This window comes from Triturus cristatus, chromosome 2_1, assembly GCF_964204655.1.
Source record: "Triturus cristatus chromosome 2_1, aTriCri1.1, whole genome shotgun sequence".
In the NCBI taxonomy this organism is placed as follows: Eukaryota; Metazoa; Chordata; class Amphibia; order Caudata; family Salamandridae; genus Triturus; species Triturus cristatus.
This window is the reverse complement of record NC_140581.1, coordinates 129,062,616-129,090,574: the sequence shown is the minus strand read 5'-3', so window position 1 is coordinate 129,090,574 and position 27,959 is coordinate 129,062,616. Positions and strand designations below refer to the sequence as shown.

The 27,959-nt window shown below is 49.5% G+C and overlaps 1 protein-coding gene and 1 non-coding gene across 2 annotated transcripts in view; both read right to left on the bottom strand.

Moving 5' to 3' along the window:
- The window catches only part of KIAA1328 (KIAA1328 ortholog), an 887,260-nt gene that overhangs the window by 445,566 nt on the left and 413,735 nt on the right, over positions 1-27,959 (bottom strand). The gene's annotated exons all lie outside the window — the stretch shown is intronic.
- LOC146863879 (5.8S ribosomal RNA) lies at positions 52-204 on the bottom strand. The gene has a single exon (XR_014977494.1). It is a non-coding gene; the product is annotated as a 5.8S ribosomal RNA (ribosomal RNA).

The window sequence follows — 27,959 nt, the reverse complement described above, 5'->3', positions numbered from 1 at the left end:
CGACGGCCCCAGCCGCGTCCCAGGGAAGCCCCGCGGCGACTGACGATCGAGCGACCCCCAGACAGGCGTAGCCCCGGGAGGAACCCGGGGCCGCAAGGTGCGTTCAAAGTGTCGATGACCAATGTGTCCTGCAATGCACACTATTCTCGCAGCTAGCTGCGTTCTTCATTGACGCGCGAGCAGAGTGATCCACCGCCAAGAGTCACAGGCAACTTTTCAAAAACGTTCGCCCACCTGCAGGCGCGGGAGAGTCAGGAAGAAGGCGACACCGTCCGTCCAGGCGGTGAGACGGCCCGGGCGCCCCGTTCAAGGCTTCCCCTCTGGGAGTCAGACAGCACCGTTGGGAGAAAAAAAACATTGCCAGGCACTCGGCCCAGGAGCCCACCCCCACCCACCCACCCAGGGGGCAAGGGAGGAAGCTCCCAAAGCGACGGGAGCAGGCAGCCCCGCAGCCGCTGGTACCTCCCGGGGTTACCGAGGAGGGAGCGCGCAAGTCTTCTAACCCCTCAGGCCGGCCACACGGGATCGGGTCGAACCGGGTACCTGGCAATGAGGGAGGGTCGCCCCCCCTGCACATCAGCCGTCCATCGTCGGGCGGCCCTGAGCCATGCCAGCGGGCTGGCGATCAGCCCATCACCACCCTCGCCTGGGTCTGAGGCGCCGGGAGGTCTGACTGAGCAAACTTGGAGAAAAAGGACCATCAGGGAAGGGGCTGAGAGGCAGGTGCGTACCCAGGCCCCTGGGGGCCCCGGCGGGCCCGGGTGCTGCCTTCCCCAGTCTCAGGATCGCTGGACCTCGCGAAGGTCTGACCCAGCAAACTGAGAAAAAGGACCATCAGGAAGGGGCTGAGAGGCAGGTGCGTACCCTAGCTCCTGGGGGGCCCCAGCGTGCAGGCCCGGGTGCCCCCTTCGCCTGTTTCCTATTCGCCGGACCTCACGGAGGTCTGACTGACCCTCTCCCTAGTAATTCGGAGGAAAATTACCCCCCCTTCTTGTAATCCGTGCACACGAGGTGACAGAGGGGACCCAAGGCGCGAATGTACCCGACCTCCTGGAGCCCTCGCTTGGATCGGGTAGGCAAATGAGACCTCATCGGCACTTCCAGGCAAGCCCGGCCATCTGGTCGCCCCATTGGAAAGCATTGCGTGCGACCAGATGGCCGAGGGGATAGGTGCGACCCGATGGCCGAGGGGATAGGCGCGACCAGATGGCCGAGGGAATAGGCGCGACCAGATGGCCGAGGGGATAGGCGCGACCAGATGGCCGAGGGGATAGGCGCGACCAGATGGCCGGGCTCGAAAGGCAAGCCATCTGGTCGCTCCGTGCCCCCAACGAAAGAGTGAGCGGGCGCCGGGGCATGGGGGACCGGAGTCTCAGGGCCCCAGCTGGGCCGCAGCCATGCAGGCTGCGAGAGGGACACGACAGGCCCTCCGACCCGTGGCACACGGACACCTTGACAAGCAGGGGAGACTTGCACTGGACCAACAGACCCCTGTCCTGGGCCCTTGGTGGAGCAGCAGGCTGGGGCCCACGGCCGGAGCACCGGACCCGGGGCCCGGCAGGGCCCCTGGACCCAGCCAGGGCTTCCAGGCCTGGAGGCGCAGGGGAAGCCTCCACGGCCCCGCCGGACCCCGTCCCGGGCACCCTGCCACGCGGTAGGACTCCGGATCAGAGCCCGGGGTGGGGAGGCCGCCCTCCCAGGGGCCCTCAGGGGCCCCAGCCGAAGCTCCTGAACCCAGACAAGCAAGGAGAGGCTCCTTGGGCACAATGGAACCCCGTCCTGGGCCTTTGGCCGCCCTGCACGGGGGGATGCCGGCTTCACATCCCTGCCTGCTCCTGGGGTGAGCAGGCTCAAAGGAAAGGGCCATCGGGAAGGGGCCGAGAGGCAGGAGCAGTCCCAGGCCCCTGGGGGCCCCGGCGGGCGGGCCCGGGTGCTGCCTTCCCCTGTCTAAGAATCGCCGGACCTCACGGAGGTCTGACCAAGCAAACTCTGAGAAAAAGGACCATCGGGAAGGGGCTGAGAGGCAGGTGCGTACCCGGGCCCCTGGGGGCCCCGGCGGGCGGCCCGGGTGCTGCCTTCCCCAGTCTCAGAATCGCCAGACCTCACAGAGGTCTGACTAAGCAAACTCAGAGAAAAAGGACCATCGGGGAAGGGGCTGAGAGGCAGGTGCGTACCCGGGCCTGACCTCGCGGTGGTCTGACCCAGCAAACTCTGTGAAAAAGGACCATCGGGAAGGGGCTGAATGGCCGGTGCGTACCCGGGCCCCTGGGGGCCCAGGCGGGCGGGCCCCCATGGGTGCTGCCTTCCCCTGTCTCAGGATCGCCGGACCTCACGGAGGTCTGACCCAGCTAACTGAGAAAAAGGACCATCGAGAAGGGCCTGAGAGGCAGGTGCGTACCCGGGCCCTTGGGGGGCCCCGGCGTGCAGGCCCGGGTGCTGCCTTCCCCGGTTTCCTAATCGCCGGACCTTATGGAGGTCTGACTGACCCTCTCCCTAGTAATCCGGAGGAAAATTACCCCCCTTTCTTGTAATCCGAGCACACGAGGTGACAAAGGGGACCCAAGGCGTGAATGTACCCGACCTCCTGGAGCCCTTGCTTGGATCGGGTAGGCAAATGAGACCTCATCGGCACTTCCAGGCAAGCCCGGCCATCTGGTCGCCCCATTGGAAAGCTTTGCGCGTAACCAGATGGGCGAGGGGATAGGCGCCACCAGATGGCCAAGGGGATAGGCACCACCAGATGGCCGAGGGGATAGGCGCGACCAGATGGTCGAGGGGAAAGGTGTGACCAGATGGCCGTGCTCGCAAGGGAAGCCATCTGGTCGCTCTGTGCCCCAACGAAAGAGTGAGCGGGCGCCGGGGCATGGGGGACCGGAGTCCCAGGGCCCCAGCTGGGCCTCAGCCATGGAGGCTGCGAGGGAGACCCGATGGGCCCTCCGACCTGGGGCCCACGGACACCTTGTCAAGCAGGGGAGGCCTGCACGAGACCGACAGGCCCCTGTCCTGGGCCCTTGGCGGAGCGGCAGGCCGGAGCACCCGACCCAGGCCCCGGCCGGAGCTCCTGAACCCAGCCAAGCAAGGAGAGACTCCCCACAACGGAACCCCGTCCTGGGCCTTTGGCAGTGCCGCAGGCCGGGGCCCAGGGCCGAAGCCCCCGCCCCTGGACCGGGCCGGGGCTCCCAGGCCCGGAGGCACGGGGGACTCCTCCCCGGGCCCGCCGGACCCCGTCCCAGGCACACTGCCACGCAGCAGGACCCAGGACGGAGCCCGGGGTGGGTAGGCCGCCCTCCCCGGGGTCCTCAGGGGCCCCAGCCGGAGCTCCTGAAGCCAGCCAAGCAAGGCGAGGCTCCCCGGGCACAACGGAACACCGTCCCAGGCCTTTGGCAGTGCTGCAGGCTGGGGGATGGGGCCCATGGCCAGAGCCCCCGACCCGGGGCCCGGCTGTGGTAAATAAAATATCACGCTCTCAGACTTTTAAATATTAACAATAGGATCATGCATAAAGCAAGAGGCTGAGTCTGTGGTATCAGATTCATAAAGGGCTTTATTCCAATAACTCGAGTCAAAGGGAGAATATCTCCATCACCAAAAAGGATCTGGACGGGGCTGAAAAGTATTCTCAATATTCTCAAAACATTATTCACAGAGTACAGTATATATACATTTCTCAATGGTACGTAAGCAAGAGAGCAAGAGAGAATGAGATAAGAGCATGTGGGCGTGTAAGTAGGCGTGAAGGTGGGCGTCCATGTGGGCGTCCACTTGATGATAAGGGGTAAATTGTCATGTGTGGGTGGATACCTGGAGATGATTTCGCAATGTCAGCAGAAATACTTGGCAGAGATGCGCGCGCAGCAGCATGACGTGTGATTGACGCGCAACTAGAGGGTGAAGGGGACTTGACATTTAGCTCTACATGTGGAGACAAAAGTCTGGGGTTATGTCAACCTAATCCCAAATCATATCTAATATCCTATGTTTAAAGAACTATGTTATCCACAAGGGAAGGGCTCTCGGACAGAATCTATTCTATACTGACTGTGTGTGCGTGTACCAGCGTCCAAGTGTCTACACTGAATGCGAGGGGATGGGAATATTCCATGATGACAGGGCTATGAATTACTTGCATGAGGGCAGAGAAACCGGGCCTTTTGCTTGGTAACTGGAGGAATGTTTACTTAAGCTACTAGGCAGGAATGCATCGGCTGAGGGGGAAGCAGATAATTCGAAGGTGAAATACAGCTCTTGGCAGAGAATAGGCTGATGTCAGGCTTCGTGGGCCGCACAGAGAATGAGACAAAGTTCATGGTCACAGATGCAGGCTCAAGCTGAAGCTGTCAGAGGCAGAGAGCAGGGAAAGGCTTTGAGGACAGAATCGGGCCTACTTGCCTGAACTGTAAAAATGGAGTAACTTAGCCATATAAAGTCGGTGGCCTTTCATACTTAGGAATCGAATATCCAGCCCATTCATGGCGGATCTGACAGAGGACATGTTAACGGTGGACGCACATGTGTTTGTGTCTTCGAAACTGGAACTGGAGGAAACATACATGTACTTGTAACATGCATATAGAACCATATAGAACCGTTGGGGTCCAAGATAGGGGACATAACTGATCAGGGAAATCCACATTTCCACACGGCGGGGCCCCTGGACCCAGCCGGGGCTCCCAGGCTGGGTAAAAAAAAAGTGTATTCACCAATTACTTTATTAAATCAAATCTTCAAAAGTCATTGTTAATAATTTCAACAATAGATCAGAGAACCACTGATTTACAGTTTGTGAGCTGTAAAGCCACAGCATTACGCAGAGAAAACAATTCACACTGCCAGCTGCGGGGCCAACACACCACCAGCCAAAAGCTCACACGGTCAACCAAGTGCCAGTTCATGCACACCGTTAGCCAAGTGCCAGTCTACACACAGTGCCAGCCAAGCGCCGGACACACAGTGCCAGCCAAGCGCCGGAACTACACACACTGCCAGCCGAACTCCACTACACGCAGACTGTTAACCGAACTCCAGTACAGGCAGACTGTCAGCCGAACTACAGAACACGCAGACTGTCAGCCGAACTACAGTACACACAGACTGTCAGCCGAACTACAGTACACGCAGACTGTCAGCCGAACTACAGTACACGCAGACTGTCAGCCGAACTCCAGTACACGCAGACTGTCAGCCGAACTCCAGTACACGCAGACTGTCAGCCGAACTCCAGTACACGCAGACTGTCAGCCGAACTCCAGTTCTCACACACAAACTTTTCCTGGTGTCTAGTGGCTTTCTGACCCCCTTTGGGGCAGATGGGGCTAAACATATGACCGATCTGCACCAAAGGCAGGCAGAAACAGCCAAAATATGTGCCCAAATAAAAGGGGAGCAACCCTTGCTAAAGGGGCAGTTTTCCAAATTATGCAAGCAATTTTCCCTTGGGGGCATATTGGCCTAAAAATATGTCCACTCGGTCACAAAAGGGGGGCAGAAACAGACAAAATATTTCTCAAAATAAAGGAGAGAGACCCTTGCCTAAGGGGCCGCTCCCCAAAAGGAAAGAAAATCTCTAGTGGCCTAGTGGGTGCATTCCTGCTGTGCGATTGCAGCTCCCACCTGCAATCGTGCAGCAGGAATGTCTTGCGGGGCTTCGGGGAGGCTGCCGATGAACACTGCTGAGATGTACTGGCCTCACCTCTGTCGAGTGCACAAGGAAGGACTACACTTCCCAAGAGGCACGGGTCAGGTGACGCACGTGGCGTCACCACGTTGCAGGAAGCAGGGATTTGAGGGCATCCGGGGCACCGGTCGGGTGTCGTTGATTCCAGGATCAAACCCGTAATACCGAAGGATGCGAGGAGGACTGGTAGGTGTGCACGCAGCACCACAAACTCCTTGTTCCTTGGTATGTTCTTGTTGTTGGTTCCGCAGTTCCTCTGACATGTGGGAGCTGGAATCGGTCACTTTTTTAGCTGCGTTGGACGAGCCGTGGATCCGGCTCTTGCGGGGATAATCAAGTGGCCTCTTAACTCCTTTCTCTGATTGTGCACTTTACAGCAGAGCGGTGACTCAGTTTCAGAATACTGCAAAAGCTGTACTTTACAAACCAGCAGCACGCGTTGGTACGCAGCTGCCTGCAAGGTGCCAAGCATTTTTGTATTCTCACTGTTTCCTTTTCTTGAGGTGTTGAAACCCAGCAATAGCCGAGAAGGTTCATCGGCAATTGCACTGGATTAGGAACAGTGTCTTTCCGACAGCTGGCCTGACAGTACTTTGAATGCCCAAGGGGTATTGGGGGTTATTTCCGTTTGTTCTGAGACATTGTGCCCTTTGGATTTATGTGCTTTGCGAAGGTTCCAAGACGGATTGGAGCCTCAACCAGTATTTCATGAATGTGCGATACATTGGATTTTGATAAACCTTTGATGTTATAAGTAACAGTGCCATTGCCTTGGCTTGTGTGTCTTTTCCACAGCAGGGGCTCGTCGAGCATTTCCAGGAGACAGCTCCGCACCCCCCTGTTAAAAGCCACTAATGTTTCCTTTTGGTATGTTGCACTTATTTATTAAATCACCTTACTTGAGGAGAGTTACTGAGAGTTGTCATTTGATTCTATTTGTTCCACCCATAGATCACTAGTGGCTGTACTTCGTATTGAACACCTGTTCATGGAAATCCGAACCGTTATTTTTCTTTTACCGGTATTAGCGCCAGGCAAAGCATTGTAGAGAAGTTTTTTTGTGTAACCTGGTGTATGTATAGTTTTTTACCATCGTTACAGGTCTCCCTCCCTGCTGTTCCCATCCTTTCCTTCCCCACTTGATCACCCCATCAAGTCTGTTGTTTCACTCAGACCTTGGGGCTATCAGGAGGTGGAACCCATTGAGCATCATACGACTGAGGATTCAAGGCCTTGACAGAATGCACAGCAAACAGACATAAGGGGAAAGGAAGAACTCTTCCTTTCCTTCTGTGCGCCTCTGCCCTTCCTGAATCCTCCCTGGAGAAGAAACGTACATCATTTCTAAGAAAAGCTTGAAGCAAATGACTTACAGCGCCTCCTGGCGTCTTTTGATGACGACAGTGAATGGTGTGCGTGCTGACGTCGTCAGATCACAGAGGGGGAGGGTCTTGGTGAAGGGAGGCTAGGGGTGGCAGCAGAAGTACTTCAGCTGCCACCCCTAATAGTAGGATTGTAGGAAAGTAGGATCTGCTTTTATGGTTACCCCCACTTTTTGCTTGATGTAATGCTGTTTCGGACTAGTCTGACTGGGATCCTGCTAATCAGGACCCCAGTCTCTGTGCTTTCTCCCCAAAATTGGTTTGGTCAGTACTTCGGTACACCCCAGATTGGACACTGGTGCAACCTTATCAGTCCTTAGTATATAGTACTAAGGTACCCAGGGCGTAGGTACACCAGGGGTCCCCCATGGACTGAAGCATGTATTATGCCACCCATGGAAGACCACTCAATTTGTAACTACAGGCCTGCCATTGCAGCCTGTGTAAGCTAGTGATAGCTCCACTTACAAAAGATATAGATTTACCAATATCTAGGGTCACTTCACTTAAAACCTATAAGTCTCCCCTAAAGCAGGCCACTCAATCCTGAAGGCAGGTTGCTCGGTTCAAAGTGTGAGGGTGCCCTTGCATGAGCTGAACACCCCTACAGCCCACGGAGTCCATTCTCCTGGGTTGTGAGACAGCCATATAATATAAAGAGGGGCACTACGTCATCTCTAAACTGGCTGTTACGAACTTTGTCATATTTGGTATCAAACCCCCCCAACCCGTAAGCGGTGTGGGAGGTATGATTTCATGCACTGTGAAGCTCCTTTAGGAGGCCCTCAGTGCTCTCGGTACCAGTCTTCCAGACCCGGACAACAAGTTAGGACTGCTTCCGGCCAGAGACACGTTTCTGCCCTCCTGCTGCTGAGCCAAGCTCGGGCAGGGGACGGCAGAACAATAGGTATCCTGTCACAGAGAGGAGTGACCACCTCCCAGACAGGGTTTAGTGTATTGGGGCAGGGTGGGGGCACTTGCCAGCGCCACATGATCTGTGAGCAGGTCACACTTGGTGCCCTCCATGCATAGTCCAGTTCAGGGAGCCGTTGGCTCCTGCTCTGGTGCAAAACTGGACAAAGGACAGGGGAGTGTCTTCCCCCTTGTCCAGCCCCTCCTTAGGGAGGTCACCCTGAATGGGCTCAACCCTTTCCTTGGGGTATTTAAGGGCATACCTGTGGGTGGGTCCCTAGATTCGTCAGGGGACACGATTCATTTCAGACACCACTTATTCTTCAACCGTCTGGGCACTCTGGCTTCGCTCTGGGCATCAACGCTGCAACCGGGAAGACTCTTGCTGCTCGTCTGCTGCAACGTGCGTGCCTGTGCACCATACAGGAACCTTGAAAGGCATTTGGGCACCCAAGACACCTGAAGGAATCTCTCTTGAAGTGAAGGAGACACTTGCCTGCATCTGCAGGCACCGCACCTAAGCTCACCGGTCTGCTGATCCAGGCTCCCGCGGACTCTGAAAGGCTCAGCAACACAGGTGGTGTTTTTTCTTATCCCTCAAGGCCTGCCCTGTCCTCTCATCAAGTTTGAGGCCCGTATACCTCGTCGGAGCTGCAGGAACCAAACCCCTGTGCATCGTGTCCACTTGCAGTTGCTAAGGCTTGTTGGCTTCCTTCCAACAAGATCTTTGGACTCCAAGTAGCCCCAACCTCAAGCATCTCCAGTGACCAAGATATTCATCCTCACCGCATCACCTGCATCAGGGGCTTGCATCTTTGGTGAGCTGCTCGAGGTCCTCTTGCGACTCCAGTGCCTCTGACCAGTGGGTCCTCTTGAGGGCCATATTTAACTTCAGGGGCTCCCCGGATTGCTCCGGGCCTGACCTGACTCCCCTTCTTGTGGTGAGTTTCCTGGACCTTGCTGGTCCAGACATTGCACCTTCTTCACCTTTCACACTGGTTGCAGTTTGTTGGTGCTCCCCCCAGACATCGACCCCTCAACTTTTGACATCCGACGTGGGAAAGCTTGTGTACAGCTCCTGGTCTTCCACAGTGTCGCCTGGTCCACACAGCTGCAGTTTCAAGGTCACCGTCAGCTCTCCTACAACACTCGGTGGGCATTTATCTTCCATGCCGTCTGGTCACTCCTGAGTGGCATAGACTCTGTCCCCTCTGCTTGCAGGTTCTTCACATCTTGAATCCACCTTTGGGTTCCACTGGACACTTTCACCTTCTCCAGCAGAGGCATCTTCCTAAAGTCCTCCACTGAGTTCGACGGCGGTTTCCGACGCCACTTCACACCTATGCAGCCGGCTTCCCTGGGGCAGATATCCTGGTTCCTAAGGTATCCACCGGTGGGGTGGCTCTCCAACCTGTCTTCCCCAGGGTTTCTTCAGGGTCCACTAGGAAGGGGCCTTCTTTAAAACTGCAACCGCGACTTACCTATTAACTTGTATTGATCCTGCAGTCGTGTTCCCACACTGCACACGGCCTCCGTGGAGCTCCTGGTTACTTACCTTGGGTGGTTTCTTGGGTCTGTGTCACTTCTGTGTCTTCTGGGTAAAGTCTAAACTTGTGTCGTGGTTCGCATACCACTATTTTAGTATATGGTTTAGTCTCCCACTGGTGATCACTGTGTATTACGTACTACTTACCTGTTTTTATTGAAAAGTATTGTGCGCATTGTGCATATCTCCGGCAAGGAGATATCTGTGTGTGTTAGTGAGTGTCTTATAATAAATAAATATTTTTATAAATACACTGTGTGGTACTTTTTCACTTAAGCTATACCTATAAGATTATGTTCTGGTAAAACAAGCTGCTTTACACTCCTTCTGGACTAAGCCTAAAGAACAAGTTACTTACTTTCATTAACGATATATCTGTAAGAGACATAGATTAGTTATAGATTACATACCTTAGAATTACCCCCAGGCGTCGGATTGGATCCAGAGAATTTTTCATCAGCAGTACCCCTGCACGTCAAAAGATGGTGTTGGTCAGCTCCATTTAGACGCCGCTGACGTCAGTTCTTGTACACAACATTCCACGTCAGAAGCGCAGGTCAATGCACGACACCGACCAATGGTGCACAAAACTAGTGCCCTAAAAGGGATTCCCTTACCCTAGAAGTCAGTTCGCAGAACGGAGAGAGTGGGTGGGGCGGTAAGGAATCTATAACTAATCTATGTCTCTTACAGATATATCGTTACCGAAGGTAAGTAACTTGTCCATCTGAAAGAGACTGTTCTAGATTCCTTACCTTAGAATAGATACCCCAACAATGCCAACCCTGGGGGTGGGTCTGTGAACTAAGTTCACACCAGAAAGTCCTGGAGATCAGAACGGCCAAAAAAGTTGTCTCTCCAGACTTGGCTGCCCAGGCAGTAGTGTTTTGTGAACGTGTGCAGAGATGCCCATGTAGCTGCCCAACAGATGTCATTAAAAGGGGGACTCCCCGTCCCAAAGCAGTGGTCGCTGCAGTCGCCCTGGTGGAATGGGCGCGCAGTCCCACTAGACGCTCCCTCTTTGCCAAAGAGTACCAAGCTTTAATGCACAAAACGACCCACCTAGAGATGGTCCGTTTGTGCACGGCCCAACCTTTTTTGGCACCCACGTAGCCAACAAAGAGCTGGTCACCCACCCGGAATTGTTTGGTGCGATCCAAATAAAATGAAAGCGCACATTTTGGATCCAGACAGTGGAGCCTCTCTTCCTCCTTAGAAGGATGAGGAAAGAAGGTGGGCAAAGTGATGGTTTGACCAATGTGGAAAGAAGTAACCACCTTTGGAAGAAAGGAAGGCCTGGTTCTGAGGACGACCTTGTCCGGATGAACAGCCAGAAAAGTAGGTTTTGAAGAAAGGGCTAGCAGCTCACTCAACCTGCGAGCAGAGGTGATGGCAACCAGAAAGGCAGTCTTTAAAGTAAGGAGTCTGAGAGGACAGTTATGAAGCGGCTCAAAGGGAGCGCAGATAAGGTAGGTAAGAGCCAAGTTCAAGTCCCACTGAGGCATTACGATGGGAACATGAGGAAAAAGATGAGTAATGCCCTTAAGGAAGCAATTTACAACAGGGGACTTGAAAAGAGAAAGCTGATCAGGAAGCCTAAGAAAGGCTGAAATGGCTGAGAGATAACCCTTAAGAGTGCCCAGAGCAGAGCCCTGCTGGGTCAAAGAAAGGAGGAACAAGAGAACCTCAGAAAGAGGGGCAGAAAGGGGATCCACAGCCTTCGCATCATGCCACAAATTTGTTCCATCTGCAGGCGTATACCATCTTAGTGGAGTGACGCCTGGCTGCCAAAATAACATCACAGACTTCGGGAGGAAGGTCGAAGGCTGTCAACTGTCGCCGCTCAATCTCCATGCAAGGAGGTGGATGCTGGACAGGTTCGGATGCAGGACCGTCCCCTGCCGCTACGACAGAAGATCCCCCCGCAGAGGCAGTCTGATCAGAGGATCGGTGGCCATGTGTAACAGCTCAGGATAACCGACTCTTCGTGCCCAATCCGGAATGACTTGGGCCTGGTCGCGCTTGATCTTCCTCAGCATTCTGGGCAGAAGTGGTGTAGGCGGAATGGTGTATAGAAGACCGCATCTCCACTTGCGCCGAAAAGCGTTGCCTAGTGAAGGCCACCTTGGAAATTTCAACGTGCAGAATTGCTGACATTGTGCGTTCTCTTCAGTGGCGAATAGATCTAACCAAGGCTCTCCACACTGTTGAAAGAGACCTTGCGCCACGTGCAAGTGAAGAAGTCATTCGTGATCCATCATGCACCTGCGGCTGAGTTTGTGCGCCCTGTCGTTCAGTGAACCTGCCAGGTGTTGAACCACCAGGGATATGCCCTGAAGTTCCAGCCATGTCCAGAGACTTAGAGCCTCTTGACATAGGGTCCACGACCCCACCCAGCCCTGTTTGTTTGCGTACCACATGGCGGTGGTGTTGTCCGTGAACACCTGCACCACTCTTCCCTGGACAGAGGGAAGGAATGCCTTTAGTGCAAGACGGATCACCCAAAGCTCTAGAAGGTTGATTTTGAGCCCGGACTCCACAGGAGACCAGAGGCCACTGATCTCCGCCTCTCCCATGTGGCCCCCCCATCCCAGAAGTGATGCATCCGTCTCCACCGTATACTCCGGTTGGGGAAAGGAGAGGGATCTGCTGTCGACCCAATCCTGATTCGTTCGCCACCACTGCAGTTGACGTGCAGTGCCCTTCGAGATCTTAACGCAAATCGGACAGATTCCGCTGATGCTGAGCCCACTGGAACTTCAGGTCCCACTGCAGAGCCCTCATATGCCACCTGGCATGATCTACCAGCAGGATGCAGGAGGCCCTGAGGTCCAGCAGCCTCAGGGTCTTTCTGACCAAAACCCGGACTCGCTGCTCGGGAGGATAAACCCGAAACTGCGTCGTGTCCAGAAGCTTCTTAGAAGGAGTCAGGTGTGACTTCGGCACGTTGATGGTGAATCCCAGTGAATGCAGGAGGTTGGCCGTAGTAGCCCCTTCGGACTATCTGCAAAACCCACCTGTCTGACGGACGTGATGGTGTGCCAGTGGGGGAGGTGATGGTGAATCCTGCCACCCACTGGCGATTGGTGACCCAGAAAGGTCAGACTAGGAGGGTTTGGAGGTTGCTGCAGAGGTGGCTGTTGTGGACTGGCCCGCGCGCTGGCCCCCAGATCCACGGCGGTGGTTCCCAAGTCCCCGGGCGCGCAGGGGCTGAACAGCTTGCTCCGGTCTGTGGCTCTGGGCGGAACATGCAGAGGCACCCATTCCGAAGCCACAAAAGGGGCGAAAAGCAGGACTTGGCCGGAGCCCGAGAGTGCTTAAAGCGCTCTAGCACTCGGTCTGCTTGCCACCGAACAGGCGACGGCCATCAAAGGGCTTGTCCATAAGGGTAGCTTGGACATCCCCTGAAAAACCAGTCGACCGCAGCCAGGCGTAGCGTCGAAGGGCTACCAACTTTGAAATCCTCCTGCCTAGTGAGTCGGCGGTGTCCAGTCCACAGCGAATGGTAAATTTGGGTGCGTCTCTCCCCTTGGCAACTACATGGAAGAGTACGGCCCGGGCCTCCTCCGGGCACTGAGGCAGCACCTGCGCCACCATATCCCACATGGAGTGGGTGTAACGGCCCAACAGACATGCAGTGTTTACTGACCGCAGTCCCAAGCAGGGGGAAGAAAACATCTTCCCAAGGTGGTCTAGCTTTTTGTATTCCCTATCAGGTGGTGCTTTAGGGAATGTGCCTTTGGACGTGGAGGTTTGGACCACCAAACTCTCAGGGGTGGGGTGGGGTGTTGGGAGAGTAGAGAGGGGTCACCCGGAGCCAGGCGGGGGCGTCGGGCGTTCATCCTATCCACAGGAGCCCCGGTGTTAGGCCTGGTCCAGGTGCCCCGAAAGGATGTCAGTGAGAGCTTCATTGAACGGCAGCAAGGTCTCCGAAGAGCTCGCTGCCGGTTAAAGCACCTCCGTCAGGAGGTTAGTCCTGACCTCCACCGTAGGTAGCTCGAGGTTGAGAACCTCGGCTGTCCTACCCAACACCACTGCGTAAGAAGCTCTCTTCTCCGTAGCCACGGTAGGAGGAGACAACATGCCAAGGTCTGGGGAAGTAACCAGCCCACTGCCATCCCCAACTCCTCTCACCAGTCCGGATCATATTCTTAATGGTCAGTTAAAGGGTTTCCAGAGCCCTCCCAGTCCTCCTCACCCTCCTCTGGTTGCCAATCTGGCCTAAAAGAACCCGTCGGTGTTGGTGCCAGAATCGGTTGGACTTCGTGTCCACGTCGGGGTGGAGGCCGGGGTCGACGCTGGCTGGGGACACAACTGGCATCGGCGGCAGACAGGGGAGGTGTAGTCCGGTTGACCAGCGCCGATTTGGATCCAGGCCTGGTTCCAAGGGAACCCTGCAGTGCCGGGGCCAAAGCCACCGGTGTCGAAGGCTCAGGGCCCCGAACCGAGTCCGCAGGGCCCGAAGGCGCGCAAGTGTAGTCGGGCTGCCCAAAAATGGCATGCATCGCTTCATAGAAACTCCGAAGCTGGGCAGGGGTCGCTCCGGGTCCCGGGAAGGGAGGGAAACTCAGAGTCGACCCAGCGGGCTCTGCACGTGGAGCAGCGGGAGGGGCACCACCGCAGCCCTCGTTGCGTCGGCCGACGGACGGGGAGAAGTCAAAGAGCGACGATGCTTCTTCGACTTCTTGTGCTTCGACTTACCTGAGGAGTGCGAAGACTTGGAAGAGGACTGGGGGTGCTGGGTCTGCGACCGGTTCCCTTGACCTCCCACGCAACCGGGACCTCGAGCGGCACAGAGTGGACTGCCGGGCCTCGAGAAGCTTTCGGAGCCTTTTCTGCAAAGACTTCGGATTCGTGGTCCGGCAGTCGGAACATGACTTGGAGTCATGGTCTGGTTCCAGGCAAAACAGGCACACGCGGTCGGATCCGTCACCGACATCATCCATCGGCAGGAACCTCAAGCCTTGAAACCGGGCATCCTTAACGTGCACCAGGAGTCAAAGACTCAAAACGACGTCGACAAAAGTCGGCAAAAAGTCAGTCAAAAAGTGACTGGAGGAACCGCTCTCTCCGGATCTGCACTGGCTGGCGCGGAAAAAGAAAGAACTGAGGTCAGCGCGGGAGGGCGGCGTCTAAGTAGCTGTTGCGACGTCTTGCCAGTGACCACGACACTGATGACTAACACGGAGCCGACTGATGCCACCTTTCAAAGCACAGGGGTACTGCTGACAAAAAATTCTCTGGATCTAGTCTGACGCCTGGGGTTAATTCTAAGGTAAGTAATCTATAATTAATTGTCTCTTTCAGATGGCTGCTCTCCACAGCTACCTCTTACAGAGCTTTCTAAGGCTGTCTAAGACCACTAAAATCACCATAAGGGTTGTCTGGATTGGTGCAAGGTGCCCATTTATACAAGTGTACACCATATACAAAGCCAGCTTCTCACAGGGATATTGCGGGGGGAGGGCGGGGGGCTTGTGGAATCAATGATGCCAATTCTTCCACTGGAGTCCTCTTTCTGGATCAACGACGCAAACGTACCATTTTCTCTCACAACCAAAACACTGTTGGACCGAGAGGGCCATGTCTCCTTTCTGTCGCTCATCAAAATGAAGGAATCCGAAAAAGAAAACCTTTGTTTTTGCAGAAGGTGACCGCCCAGCTAAGTCTAGACAAAATCTCACAGAAAGACACTTGAAATTTTAAATCTAGGTCTGTGAATAGAAGAGTGATCAATTGCCTCGACCACTGCCTATGATCTTAGCTTTTAGATAGAGGCAGTTCAACTCGTCATTGAGAAGGCATACCATTTATCATAAATTATTTTATTTTGCTGGAAGTGCTGTGTTATGGTGTGCTCCTTTAAATCCTTCCTTTCCCCACCTTTCTTGGGGAGTCCTCTTGGCTGGGGGGAGGGTCATCTGTGATTGAATCTATACTGTAATATTTGAGATGTCATTATGTGTGTACTGTTATCACCCATGAGTAATAGTTTAAGAAACAGTCAAATCAGAGTGAATACTGCCTCAATAATAGAACAGGTTGTACTTGAGACTGTGAAAGTGTACGCAGTACAGTCCATTTTAAATGTAAAACTTGTTTGTAAATAAAAGGTCAGTTTGTTGACTAAAAGATAGCAAAAGAACATTGTAAGAAATTGGAGCATTACTTGAAGAGGGCAAGAACCCACTTGAAATAATAACCACAGTCCTTGTCAGGGTGAACCATTAAAGTCAATAAATAAACCTGTGTTTACCTCTGGTAGCTTTGCACAAAGCAGTCAGGCTTAACTTGGAGAAAATTATTTATGCAGCACACAAACTGTAATGAAGTGAAAACACAACAGAAGAAAATCCCAAATAAAAGCAGAAAGATAGAATATCTTTTAATAAACAAAATGACGTAGAAATGATAAAAATCAAATAAGTAGAACAACAAGAGGTATGAATTTTTAAAGTCTGAATTAAGAATAGCGCCAAAATTGTGAAATTGGTTTTCAACAAAAAGTTTTATAAAAAAAAAAAAAAAAAGAAGAATAGCGCCAAAAAGCACAAAGCGCCAAAACCAAAGTCAAAAGTTAAGGCGGGTTGCAATGGATCGCTCTTCGGTTACAGGGACCAGATTTGTCTTGGTGGAAACTTTACCTTCTGACTTACAGTGTTTCATGGAGAAAAAGTGATCATTGGTCGTACGAGTACCAAACTGGATTAGAGCAGGGCAAGGATCAATGACAGCGGGTTGCTGAAGAGCAGCGTCCTGGTGTGGCCATTGACTAAGGCAGGAAGACTGAGAGCAGGCATAGTTCATGCACGGAAATCAGATGCTGTTGAGCGCCGGTCCCGAAGTAGCCCTCTACATTTGGACTTATTAACTTTTCTGGAAGTCAGATCTCCTTCAGGGGGACAAACTAACAAGCTAAGGCCTACCGATGATTCAGCGTCGACAGCTGCAGCTTTGACAGGAATCTCATCGTGTGCTGGTTCTCTAGGCAGAAAGTTGGCAAAATGTTTCTAAGGTCCAACTCCTGCAGTTTGGGGACAAGACCTTTTGTCCACTGTCTTGGAGCAATTCACATCTCAACATAGCGGAGGCTTTAGGGGTCAGATGACAGCTGGACAGTGGCAGAAAAGCCTTTTGGTCTCAGGCAGAAAAATGATGTGTCATTTTCAAAATAGTCGTAATACATCTGACTTGACCATTGGATTGAATTTTAAATTACTATTAAAGTAAGTTATTGAACCATTCTTCTAGCTACCGCTAAACGGAATTTATCCCTTATTAAAAGGTAATCGTGTAAACTAGAGTTAACCCATGGGAATGCAAACCTTGACACAGTGAAAAACAACTTTGGGTGTATCTCATTGCCAGGGCATGTAAAGCAATTAATATACATGTCCAATTGGCATTTAGGTCCTCCCTTAGAGGTGACTTTAGTATAAAATAAAGGTTTAGGCCTGGGAAATAGTTTGTTTTATAATACACAAACATATAGTAGGGAGGTTCCCTAGTCAGGCAAGGGGCAGAGAGGAATTCAGTGAGGGAGTACGCCCTCCCGTGGGTAACACTAAATCACTATAAGTACTCCCGCGATGGTCCAACCAGTAATAACAATATATTGCTAGTTCAAACGATGGTATGCCCTATCTGAAGTGTAAAACACCACCTAAGTGTGGGGAAGGAAGCAAGTCCTTTTTTGTTTTTATTTTCCCTCACACATCCTAGTGGTGTCATGCTTCATCATCGGAACACCCCGACGCCTAAAAGTCAGGGTGGGCTCGACCAGTATTTCAGGGAGCACTTGATGAGATGTTATTTGGCCAGGGGGTTTTAAAGATTAAAAATCGGTGTCAAACCCCAGTTTCCCTTTATTCTTGGGTTTGGCACTGATAATAAAAACAACATAAGTGGGTATCCAGGGATATTATGGTACTAGGACCCTATTGCCAACATGTTTCTGTCCTGATAGCCCCATAAAGGGTGCGCGGACATTCTTCAGGGCGTATACCCCCTGTTAGAATAGAAATGGGACTTCCCTATACTAATGTGAAGTGTAAGGGCAGGTAGCTGCTCCTTATTATAAAGCTGTCGTTCTGTTAATAAATTCACTCCATCTGTGAAAAACAAACAAAAAAGACAAACAACAAATACAGCGCGTCAATTCCATTTTGCCAAGCACCTTTTCAACATGAATAATGTGATTGTCTCTGTATTCTCCACATCATCATGCGTGAAATCTAAAAATAGAATGTGCGAGTGATTGTAGCATAACCACTCGTGTAAGTGACACTCAACACTTATAGCGTGTGTATATTTGGTGGCGGTAATTTTCCGCATTCTATTCATACACACTATTGTGACGTTGCACGTCACAATAGTGTGTATGAACAGAATGCGGAAAATTACCGCCACCAAATATACAGTGTTGAGTGTCACTTACACGAGTGGTTATGCTACAATTACGCGCACATTCTATTTTTAGATTTCACGCATGATGATGTGGAGAATACAGAGACAATCACATTATTCATGTTGAAAAGGTGCTCCCTGAAATACTGGTCGAGCCCACCCTGACTTTTAGGCGTCGGGGTGTCCCGATGATGAAGCATGACACCACTAGGGTGTGTGAGGGAAAATAAAAACAAAAGGACTTGCTTCCTTCCCCACACTTAGGTGGTGTTTTACACTTCAGATAGGGCATACCATCGTTTGAACTAGCAATATATTGTTATTACTGGTTGGACCATCGCGGGAGTACTTATAGTAAATAATTTGTTTTGTCAGGTTGAAATGGCAGTTTTAAAACTGCAGACATTGATTGCAATAGCAGGCCAGGAGATATGTTTTACAGTGCTATTTTAGTGGGTAGCAAATGGAGTGCTAAAGTCCACTACTAGCATTTAATTTACAGTCCCTAGGTACATGTTGTGCCATATACTAGGGACATACACATAAACAAAATTGCCAGTTATGGATATGCTGATTGTATTATGTTTAGACAGAAGGGCATAATAAAGTGTGTTGGTGTGTATCACCGTTGCGTGGGATTTTAGCATGTTAGATTGTAGGAATTGCGAGTTGGTCCTGTTTCGGTGTGATAAAGTTGATACACCATTTGTTTACACAATAGAACGCATAGAGGTTTCACCCATTTTAAGATGGCGACCGCGTTCACGAATAAAACTTAGTCACGTGGGACACAGTCACCTGATTTCTTCAAACGAACGCTGAGAACGCGTCGTTGAACTTGCCGCTCACTCGAACACCGTTGTGTCAATAACATCCTATCTGGCCTGGTAAGAACAGCACAGTTAATGGTTTGATAGTCGGCTTATTAGATTATATCATAGGAGACGGCGCAATTAACGGTGATTTCCATTATTATCCCAATATTTCAGATAATATTCGTCGATTGCACGCTGGTCATTTGGAAGTAAGGTATGTTTTCAGTTGGTTAAATGTGCTGACTTGGTTGTTTCTCAGTTAAGGTGTCAAACCAACATGAGATTTAATGTCGTAGGTTACCTTGACTCGGTGGGACTTGTATGACGAGATTGGAATTCAGGCATCTTGTAAGTGTGATTTTACTTTGGACTGGTGTGACACATTACACGCTGGGTGTGGTGGAAGTTCAGGAGAGTTTTGACCTCTGGGATTTACGCTACTGATCGACTCGACTTTGACACATAGGCTATTGGTTTAAAAGCACACACTTGTGCCACTGGCGTCCACAATATCGGACGTATCATATGCATGTCAATCTGTATCATTCATCTATCTCTTTTGCTGTTACTTAATTTCAAAAAATTTTAAAATGTATATTTTATATGGTTTATATAGCTGTGCATATTGCTGTATCTGAACATGGATGCTTAATTATGTTTTATCAACAGGTTTGTTGCCCCTGACGAAGGGACTTTTCGTCCCGAAATGCATTGGACGAAGGGCGGAGGACATTATAATTGTTTTTTATGGATGTCAAAACAACAGTGATTGTTTAATAACTGTTACCTACAACATAAATGTGATATATAATTGTGATGACAACATTGTATCGCATGTTAAATTTGCAATAAATGTTATAGACTTATAAATTGCAAAAATAAGATTCACATATGAATCATTGAAGTATAACAAAACAGCTGTGCATGCTTGAGTCCTGGTTACACATACCTGGCCACATTTTTGGTATTCTCCACATGCGAGGCAGGCATATGGCAAGCATAGCACGCAAAAGAGGTGAAACTAGTTAATTTTATAAAAAATATTACAAATTAGGTGTGCAAAATCTCCTCTATAGAATATAGACAGAAGAGCACACAAATTGTGCAAAGTCCTATGGCCAGAAAAAAAAACTGGCTCAGCAGAAGAAAGCAAAAGTGTGCGCGAATATCACTCAAAACCAGGCCATTTCCAAAACACATGCAAATTTCGGTATGGAAATATCTGCATTATGGTGCTCCGGCAGCTAAGTCAAGAAGGAATGAGAATAAAGGATGTCTTCATGTTGTTCACACATATCCAATCAGAGCTTCAAAGGGCTTGAGGACACAAGCAATCTGAGCAGGTAGGGTGAACAGGTGGCAGCATAGTCAGGGGCCATAAGCCAATGCAAGCATTCAGCATTCGGACAACAGATTATCTTTACCCTTGTATCAATCTGAAATTGGTTTCTTCCAGACCATCTTTTGCCTTGGCTGAGGAGGTTTTCAAAGAAAACTCATACAAAGGCATACTCTCCAGGACCCACAGCTGCCGCCTTTAAACAAAGAATATCATGCTACAACTGAAGCTATGTGTTTGGGTGCTTATGATGGGGATTGCTAATGCCTGCCTTCACCATACTTAAGTTTCCCTCTTTAAAAGAGAGCTTTATCATCTAAAAAACACAAAACCTCTCAAATGTCTCTCAAACATTTCCCCTTGTTAATATGATGATTGCTCTGTGCACAATGAAGCTTGAGAAGAGACCATTTTAATGAGCTGTTTTTTCAGGCCACGCTGCAGGCTTCATTCCTGTGAAAACATTTCCACTCAGTCACACCAGCAAGACTCAAACACGAAGCAAGCCATCTGTGGTTGTGTGACATAACTCAGCGATATTTTAGCCCGCTTTGGGTCATGCTGGGGCAGAAGGATTATGCTCCTGCCATGCTCCTTTCCCCTCTTCCATTCCTCTTGTGGGCAATTTAAAGATTTTATCAGCATTGATCTTGGCAGGGAATCATCATCCACCACATGGGATTCAATGCATGTACATATGTAAGACCTATTAAGACCTCTAATACAGGGGGACTCACAGAACTCTTGCAACAGCTGCTTTTACTACTAATATTTGTAGCTCACTGTTGAAAGGTATGCATTGTTTCTGCGTCTCCAATACTACTCAGATGATCTCCTTCAAGGTTGCCACTATCCCTCCCAAGTCAGACAGCCTCTGCTCTAGGCCAGTCAGTCTAGCTATGAGGGCCATTGGGTTAGATTGCATAGAGGGAGCTCTTTATCAACCCTTCACATAGTTCTATAGAGTCTACCAAGAGACTGGGCAATTCGCTGTTCTTCTTTTGAATCCTCACCTGCCACACACCTCTAACCCACCCCATGCACTTGCCTCTTCTCAGTCCTATTATCTCTTATTTATGGGGAAGACAGAGTTTAAGTGTCCCTTCATCTGTTTGGGTACTGTCCTACTGTATTCATTCAGGATCTAGAAGGGAGGAGGCTCAAGGCAAGGAATCTGTTATTTGCTTCCTTGTTTCTCAAAGCTCATGGAGATGCTATCTTCTTCTGCAAGTTTTCATGGAGACACCAGCTTGTCCAGCATAAACCCCAGCATGGCGCCTTTGCATGCCCTCCTCAGGGCCTTTCTGTCTGTGGCTAGAGTGTGCCTCCCTTCTATTTGAGTAGCTTCGGCAATTTCGTTGATACAAATTAGCTAACCTGCTCACTTGATTTTTTTTTCCCGTTGGTGCATCAACAGTGCTCTCAATGTGTGGGCACTTGAAAAGAATAATACATTAGCATTTAGAATGGTGATAGGCAGTGAACTGGAAGGTGATAGGAAGCGATCTGGACTGAGAGCTGCCAAAGTGCTTGGCTGGGTTCATGCTGAGCTAGATTATGGGATTTGTAAATTGCTCAGAGTAGGCTGGAATCAAATCTATTTGGGTTGGGATTGTATATTAACTAGGTCTTGTACGAAGTGCTGTGCTCTGCTGATTGGTATCCATTCTGGGCTTTCAACTGGACATACCCCCTCTGGATTATGTTGGTTCCAGGTGAGCTTCACTGAGAAAAGAACACAAACAGGATTTGAGGTGAGTGGCCATGTGGTTGCTGAAAGGTTCTAGGAGAGACAACTGAAGTCAACCCTCCACAATACTTTAGAGAAAAAAGTGAGGTGGGACACTGGGCAATGGTTGGAGTGCAGGGCAAGGCCAACTGTAAAAGGAGCAGAACAAAAGGTCAGGCTTCCCAATGGACAGAAAGAACTTCACATTTTTTTGACAAAGAGCAAAAATAGCGGTAAGCAAATTATTGTGAGTGATTTTACACTGAGAAATATTTCCGAACAGAGCAGTCTAGAAGGTGGACAGATGGGAATAAGACAAGCCCGTTTGTTGGGAAAGTGTGCAGTATTGGGAAGTGACAGCACATCACAAGTAACACTGCCAACAGCATTTGGACTTCCTGGTTTTAACTTTAGATGTTTCTGTGATAGTCAGGATCCTACTGGCAGCGCCAAACAAGACACTGAATGATAAAAAAGGCAGGAGTGGACAAGGTCACTTGGCAGCAGCTATGCATATGATGAATAGAATTAAATACCAATGCACAATTCTACATAAGCGTGGCTGGCAACGATATGAAAATGACAACGGAAGAGGATGTTTGGCTGAATAGGGGCAGAAGGTATTGCATTTACAGGCTGTTGGTAAATAACACGAAAAGTCAAGTTTACAACAGTCTGAATAGGTAGGATAACGCAGCCACGGACTGCAATTATGAACCAACACCACAAACTAGGAGTAGTAAAGGATATCTAAAAAGAAAAATGGTGTGGTATGCAGGGGAGAATTCGAGCAAGAAATCTTCCTTAATCTGAAAGCCCTTAATACAACTAAAGTAAAAGAGTTGAGGCAAATGATACATGCTCTGAAGTCCAGACAATAAGAAAGTGGCATCTACTACTGACGGCAGGGGTGGTTTGAAGACCTTCATTTTCCAGGGATGAAAATGAAACCTTGGAACCAGTTATGTGTGATTACAATATATTCCTTACAAATTTGGAGGCATCAATGGCCCTCCAGAAAGTTTCAGATTAATTTGCAGTTGGTGACAGGATCTTCACTGCTTTTAATACCTCGTATGGTATGAATGGTGTTGATAGGTGGTTAGATGCCCCTCAGGATCCCTACTAATGAATCATTCACTAGAGAGACACCTAACGAGAAATTATATCCATTGGTTCCCCTTTACCTCCTGACCACCAATTCCAATATGGCTGGTCCTTACTCCAGGCCTCTCATTGCATGTGAGGAAGCACTCAGAGGGAATGATGTCCTTTCAACAAAACTGGCTGCTTCTTCAAACCCAAGTCTAATGAAAAGAAATAAGCATGCAGCAGTAAAGGAGAAGAGGGAGAGAGGGCAGGCCTATGTCCTGAGGTGTATTTGGGACAGGATGACTGTGGTTGATAAGACAGGGAGCCTTGCACCCTGGTCTAGAGGTTTACCAATGGAGCTTTCCCTATTCCAGGGTCTCTTACTCTGGAATGCTCCCTCCATCACACCCAACTATTTTCATTACAACCACATTCCCAGTTCTGCTTTTCACCCTTTAACATGTTCCAAGTGCTGTTGTTGCTCATTATCAGGATCTCTGTGCTTGCTCCTAATCTCTTAAGGTTCATTGTACAGTTGTATTCACACTTCAGGTAAAAATATCTTGGCCTCATTCTCTTCCCCGGCAATCAGTGGGTATTCCCTCAATCGTGGCTCTCCTCTCCCAGGCACACTTTTTTAATTTTTTTATTGCTGAATTCCCATCATACCGCCATGTAGCAGATTCTAGTTCCCTAGGTTTCCTCTATGGTTGGTGTGCAATCTTCACATGCATCCTTCTGGTTGAACCCAACGAGACTCCATTTGTCATCATTTCCCTGTTCTGCATGATTCTTGTGCCAGTATTAACTCAGTCAAGACTGTCTACAGCTGTTTGCCCCACTCCCCAAGCCCCTGGTGACAGCTGGATTTTCCCTTGGGAATCACTTGTAGATCGGATTCCTCGTGTTCAGGTTTTGCAGGCTGAAGTTCCTTTACCCCCAAGGTCTCCTCATAGCCGTTTCATCCCTTCTTCAAGCTGGAGGTACGTTCCCCCACCCCCCATTCAACACTTATCCCTCCTTTACTAGTCTCTGCATGTACCTAGTCCATTACTCCAAAATTAATTGAGCAATCTGTTCATGTTCCCAATCAATCAATCACTCAGGGAATTTTAAAGCGCGCTACTCACCTAGTGTAGCTATTTCCTCCCAAGGTCCCATAGGCAACTGTGCAATCTCATTATTGGTCTTTATACAGTAGATAATGCTCCTCCACACCAACAGGCCCTCGCCCATCAGTCTTCAAGCACTGCATCTCTCAAGACACTTCTAGTTCTCCACTCCACTATTTTCTCCATACAGCTGCTTCCATGAAAGCTGGTCTACGTCTGACCCAGCTTTACCTGTGGCTTGTAAGGCTCCTAGGAGGCCAGATCTCCAGCAGCACTTCAATTTTCCACCTCCCCACGTTTTTTCAGTCCATCTGTGTTTTCTTGTTATGCTGAGCAGAAGTCGACAGATAGCAGTGCGATGTGCTGAAAGAAGTTGCATATCTTCCACCCAACAAGCCGGAAGCATCGCCAGCTGGACAAGGATAGATGGGAGATGCGAGTACTAACCTGCTATTCAGGATTTGGCTGCCATGGTAGTGGGTTAGGCAGGAGAAATTAGCATACTGTCCTTAGGCACTACCAATAAAGGTGAAAGGGGAAGCTGTACAGGACATGTAAGCTGGGACTGGCAGACTGGATAATCTTCATCTTGTCTCTCGCGAGCTGACCAAACGCAACATGGTGGCTCACGCCACATAACACTGCACAAATGTCAGCTGCGGATTACGGAGGCACACAGTACATCATAACTACTTCAGGATGCACAATTGCAGGGCCTGCGAGACAACTCATTTAAATCACTAAGTACTATTCAGGCTGTAATGCGCAGAATACAGTCCCTTTATTAAACTTCTAATGACTGCTTTATGGAGTAAAGACTGGATGCTAACTAGCCCCACTGATCATTAAACGGTGAGGCTCTCAGAGCCAACGACTGAGCCAAGGTATAAAAAACTTCTCCCATCACAATGTTTTAACACAGCTTTCGGCGACACGACGCACTATTTCCAAACCCTACTGTATGTGCACATCAAAAGATTTCCCCCAAATGTCATCAGTATTTGAAAACCGGCAAGATCAAGACGCAATTTGGGTTTTAAAAGTATTAGACAAAGGTTTGCTGGCCATGCTGCAATGCAATGCAAAAATGAAGTAAAGGAATTTTTTTATATATATCTAAGCAAAGCTGCAGCTGAGGTTTATGTTCCTTACTAACTGAAAACAGCATTGCTGTGGCACATATGGACCCCTGAGGACATTGCAAAAGGAGAGGGTGAGTCGCAGTGTTTGCAAATGAGAAAGAATGAGCTGTTATTGAGGTCTGGCCATCAATTTGTCCGCAAACACTATCTGCAATCGTCGCAGCACACACTCACTATTGTAAATTTAAGGTTCTGTGCCCGTAACCAAACATAATATCATAAATTGGAAAAAGCAACGGATTGCAAGGCTAACAAAACCATTTAATTGCAAGATTTCATGAAAACGGTCATTTCATCAAGCAGATTCCCAGGCAACCTCGAAACAAAACATAAGAGGAAATTCTGGTATCTGTACTTACTGTCTGCTTAAAAATGACTTCTAGGTGCTCACATATCTCTTACTGATGCGTAGTTTGGTGATGACTCCTACACAAGTGATCGCGCGCCCAGTGGGTTTAGCAGTATTTACCACCACACCATGCACCTAGTCCTAATTGCTCCAAGCCTACTCTGCACATCCTTCGGCCCTGCTCAGTGATCACTGGCTGCTGGGTATGGCCTCTGGCTCCTGAACCAACTTTGCAGGGCTCTTTGTGGCACAGCAGGCACTGATGCAGTCCATGGTGTTTGGCCATCAACTGGTCCCAGTCCTTGAGCTCAGAAGCCCATTACAGGCAACATTTGGCCATGCATCAAAAATCAATCAGGGGGAGATAGAAGCACGAGGGAGAAGTCCACTCAGCTTCCAAAAGTCGTATGGTGATCACTCAAAAGGAGAGTGAACTTCACACGTTTGGATACCAGGGTCCCTTGAGTATTTTCCTGAAACTCAAATTACTGCCAGTAAGTGGTCACCACTCAGGTGTCTTATTGGGTAGCATCATCATTGGGTTCCGCACATGGGTACTCGCTTCCCCAGGAAAGTAACGCCTCTACCAGAAGGAGGATACTGGTGGGATCTGTGCAGTGAAATATAAAATTACCTCCTATACCTTAAAAGTACATTTTAATGTGGACAAAGATTATAGTTATAAGATTAAAAAGTGAGGTGGTGATATTGTTGGGACGAACTAACTGTCCTTAGCATCACACATAGGTGGTCAACATGTTTTAGCCTTTGTTGCCCGAACGAGTCCTAGGCCTTCATCAGGATCTTTGTATTTGTGATCAGATGCCTTCTGTAATCATTTGTTGTGCGTCTTTTGTTAAATACAGTTTACTCACACTGCTTTGTTATTACTGTATAATGAAATCTTTTTACAGGCGTATGTCATGCCTGTAACTAGGGATTTTTTTTGAGTGAAGTAAAAAGCAAAGGGTTTTTATGTACACACATCATCATTACTGTGTACATACAGCATCATTACTGTACCCGCTTTTCCCAATGTGAGGCTCTATTACTTGCATGCAGCTGAGCCTAGTTAGTGCATCGAACAATGGAGCTGCACCGAAGAAGCTTCAAAGGCTAGTGAAGGCGACTGCTTCCGCTCCATTCTTGTAATCGTGAGGCAGGGAGATGGCTTAACAGAAGAGTCCAGAGAGCTCATAAGGAGTAGACAGCTTATGGTATGATGCTCTGACTCAACAAATTCCAATTCAGAGAGGTTCAAGACCCATTACATACTAGAAGCATCGTGAAATAAGTCCATGAGAAAACACGCCTGCCCACTCAACAGTAACAGCGCCAAGAAGCCAAAAAGAGATTCAAGAAACAGAAATGAACAACAGGACAAAACGCAGAAGCCCCATAGGCAGTTCATAGAGAAGCAGGGCAATATCCAAGGGATAAGTGGGACACAAGGAAGACATTCCACTGGGTTTAGGGTGGTGGCACATGATAAGACTGCATAGTGAGTTCTAGATCTCAAACTACACTGTATATCAGCCATCTGTCCCAAAACCCACTGGAAGGACTTCCTATCTACAGTGTGGCAAGGTATTCCATCTATTGCTGAGCTATGTGAAGCTCTTCGTGCATCTACCACAGAAGATGGCTGGAGTAATTAAAAACCTGAGCATACTAGTTCTGACGTGCAGTTTCTCTAGCGACAAAGAGTTAAATATATTTTGGCCACCAACTCTGCGACACTTGGAGCAATTGCCAACTTGTGAAGAGACATTGCTACTGCGGAGTACTTTCGACAGTTGAAGATGCTACCCCTACATCTGTAATCATACCTCTGGCACAAGATGCACAGGAAGTCACCAAAGCAATGATCAGTGGACAATGGCACCCGTTCCCAAAACAAACAATGACAATTCCAACAAAAGGATGCCAGGTGGTTATGCGGGATTCCTCAGTGCTGGAAGTCGCTTTAATTATAGTAATCATGGAGGGAGAGCAAGGAAGAAATACTCTGCAACGTGTTCTGGTCAAAACATCTTGGGTAACCCTACGAAGCATACATCCATAATTGTTCCAGAGGTCAGAGTTACTAAGCCTTTTATATATATTGCCTGTCAGGACCAAGATGGCTAGGATAACCACGGTGCACCGATCATTTAGAACGGACAGAATTAATGAACACATTTGGTGATGCTGAATTTCGACCAAATATCAGAGTGTGGTCCAGCCAGCATTGCAGTGAAATGATCATGTGGGAGACTCAGAGGCGCGAATATTCCAAAAGTCCTAGTGTTCTTCTACATTGGTGCTGCCTTTGGAAAGAGACTGACTGAACATAGGCAATGGCCTGTGATGTTTCCAACTGACTGGGAGCAAGTTCCTAGCCCTTCCTAGACAAATTCCAGTTTTGCATTACCATTGCCAAGCGCGTTAGTAGCATCCTCCCGGATCAATAAGTAGAAGC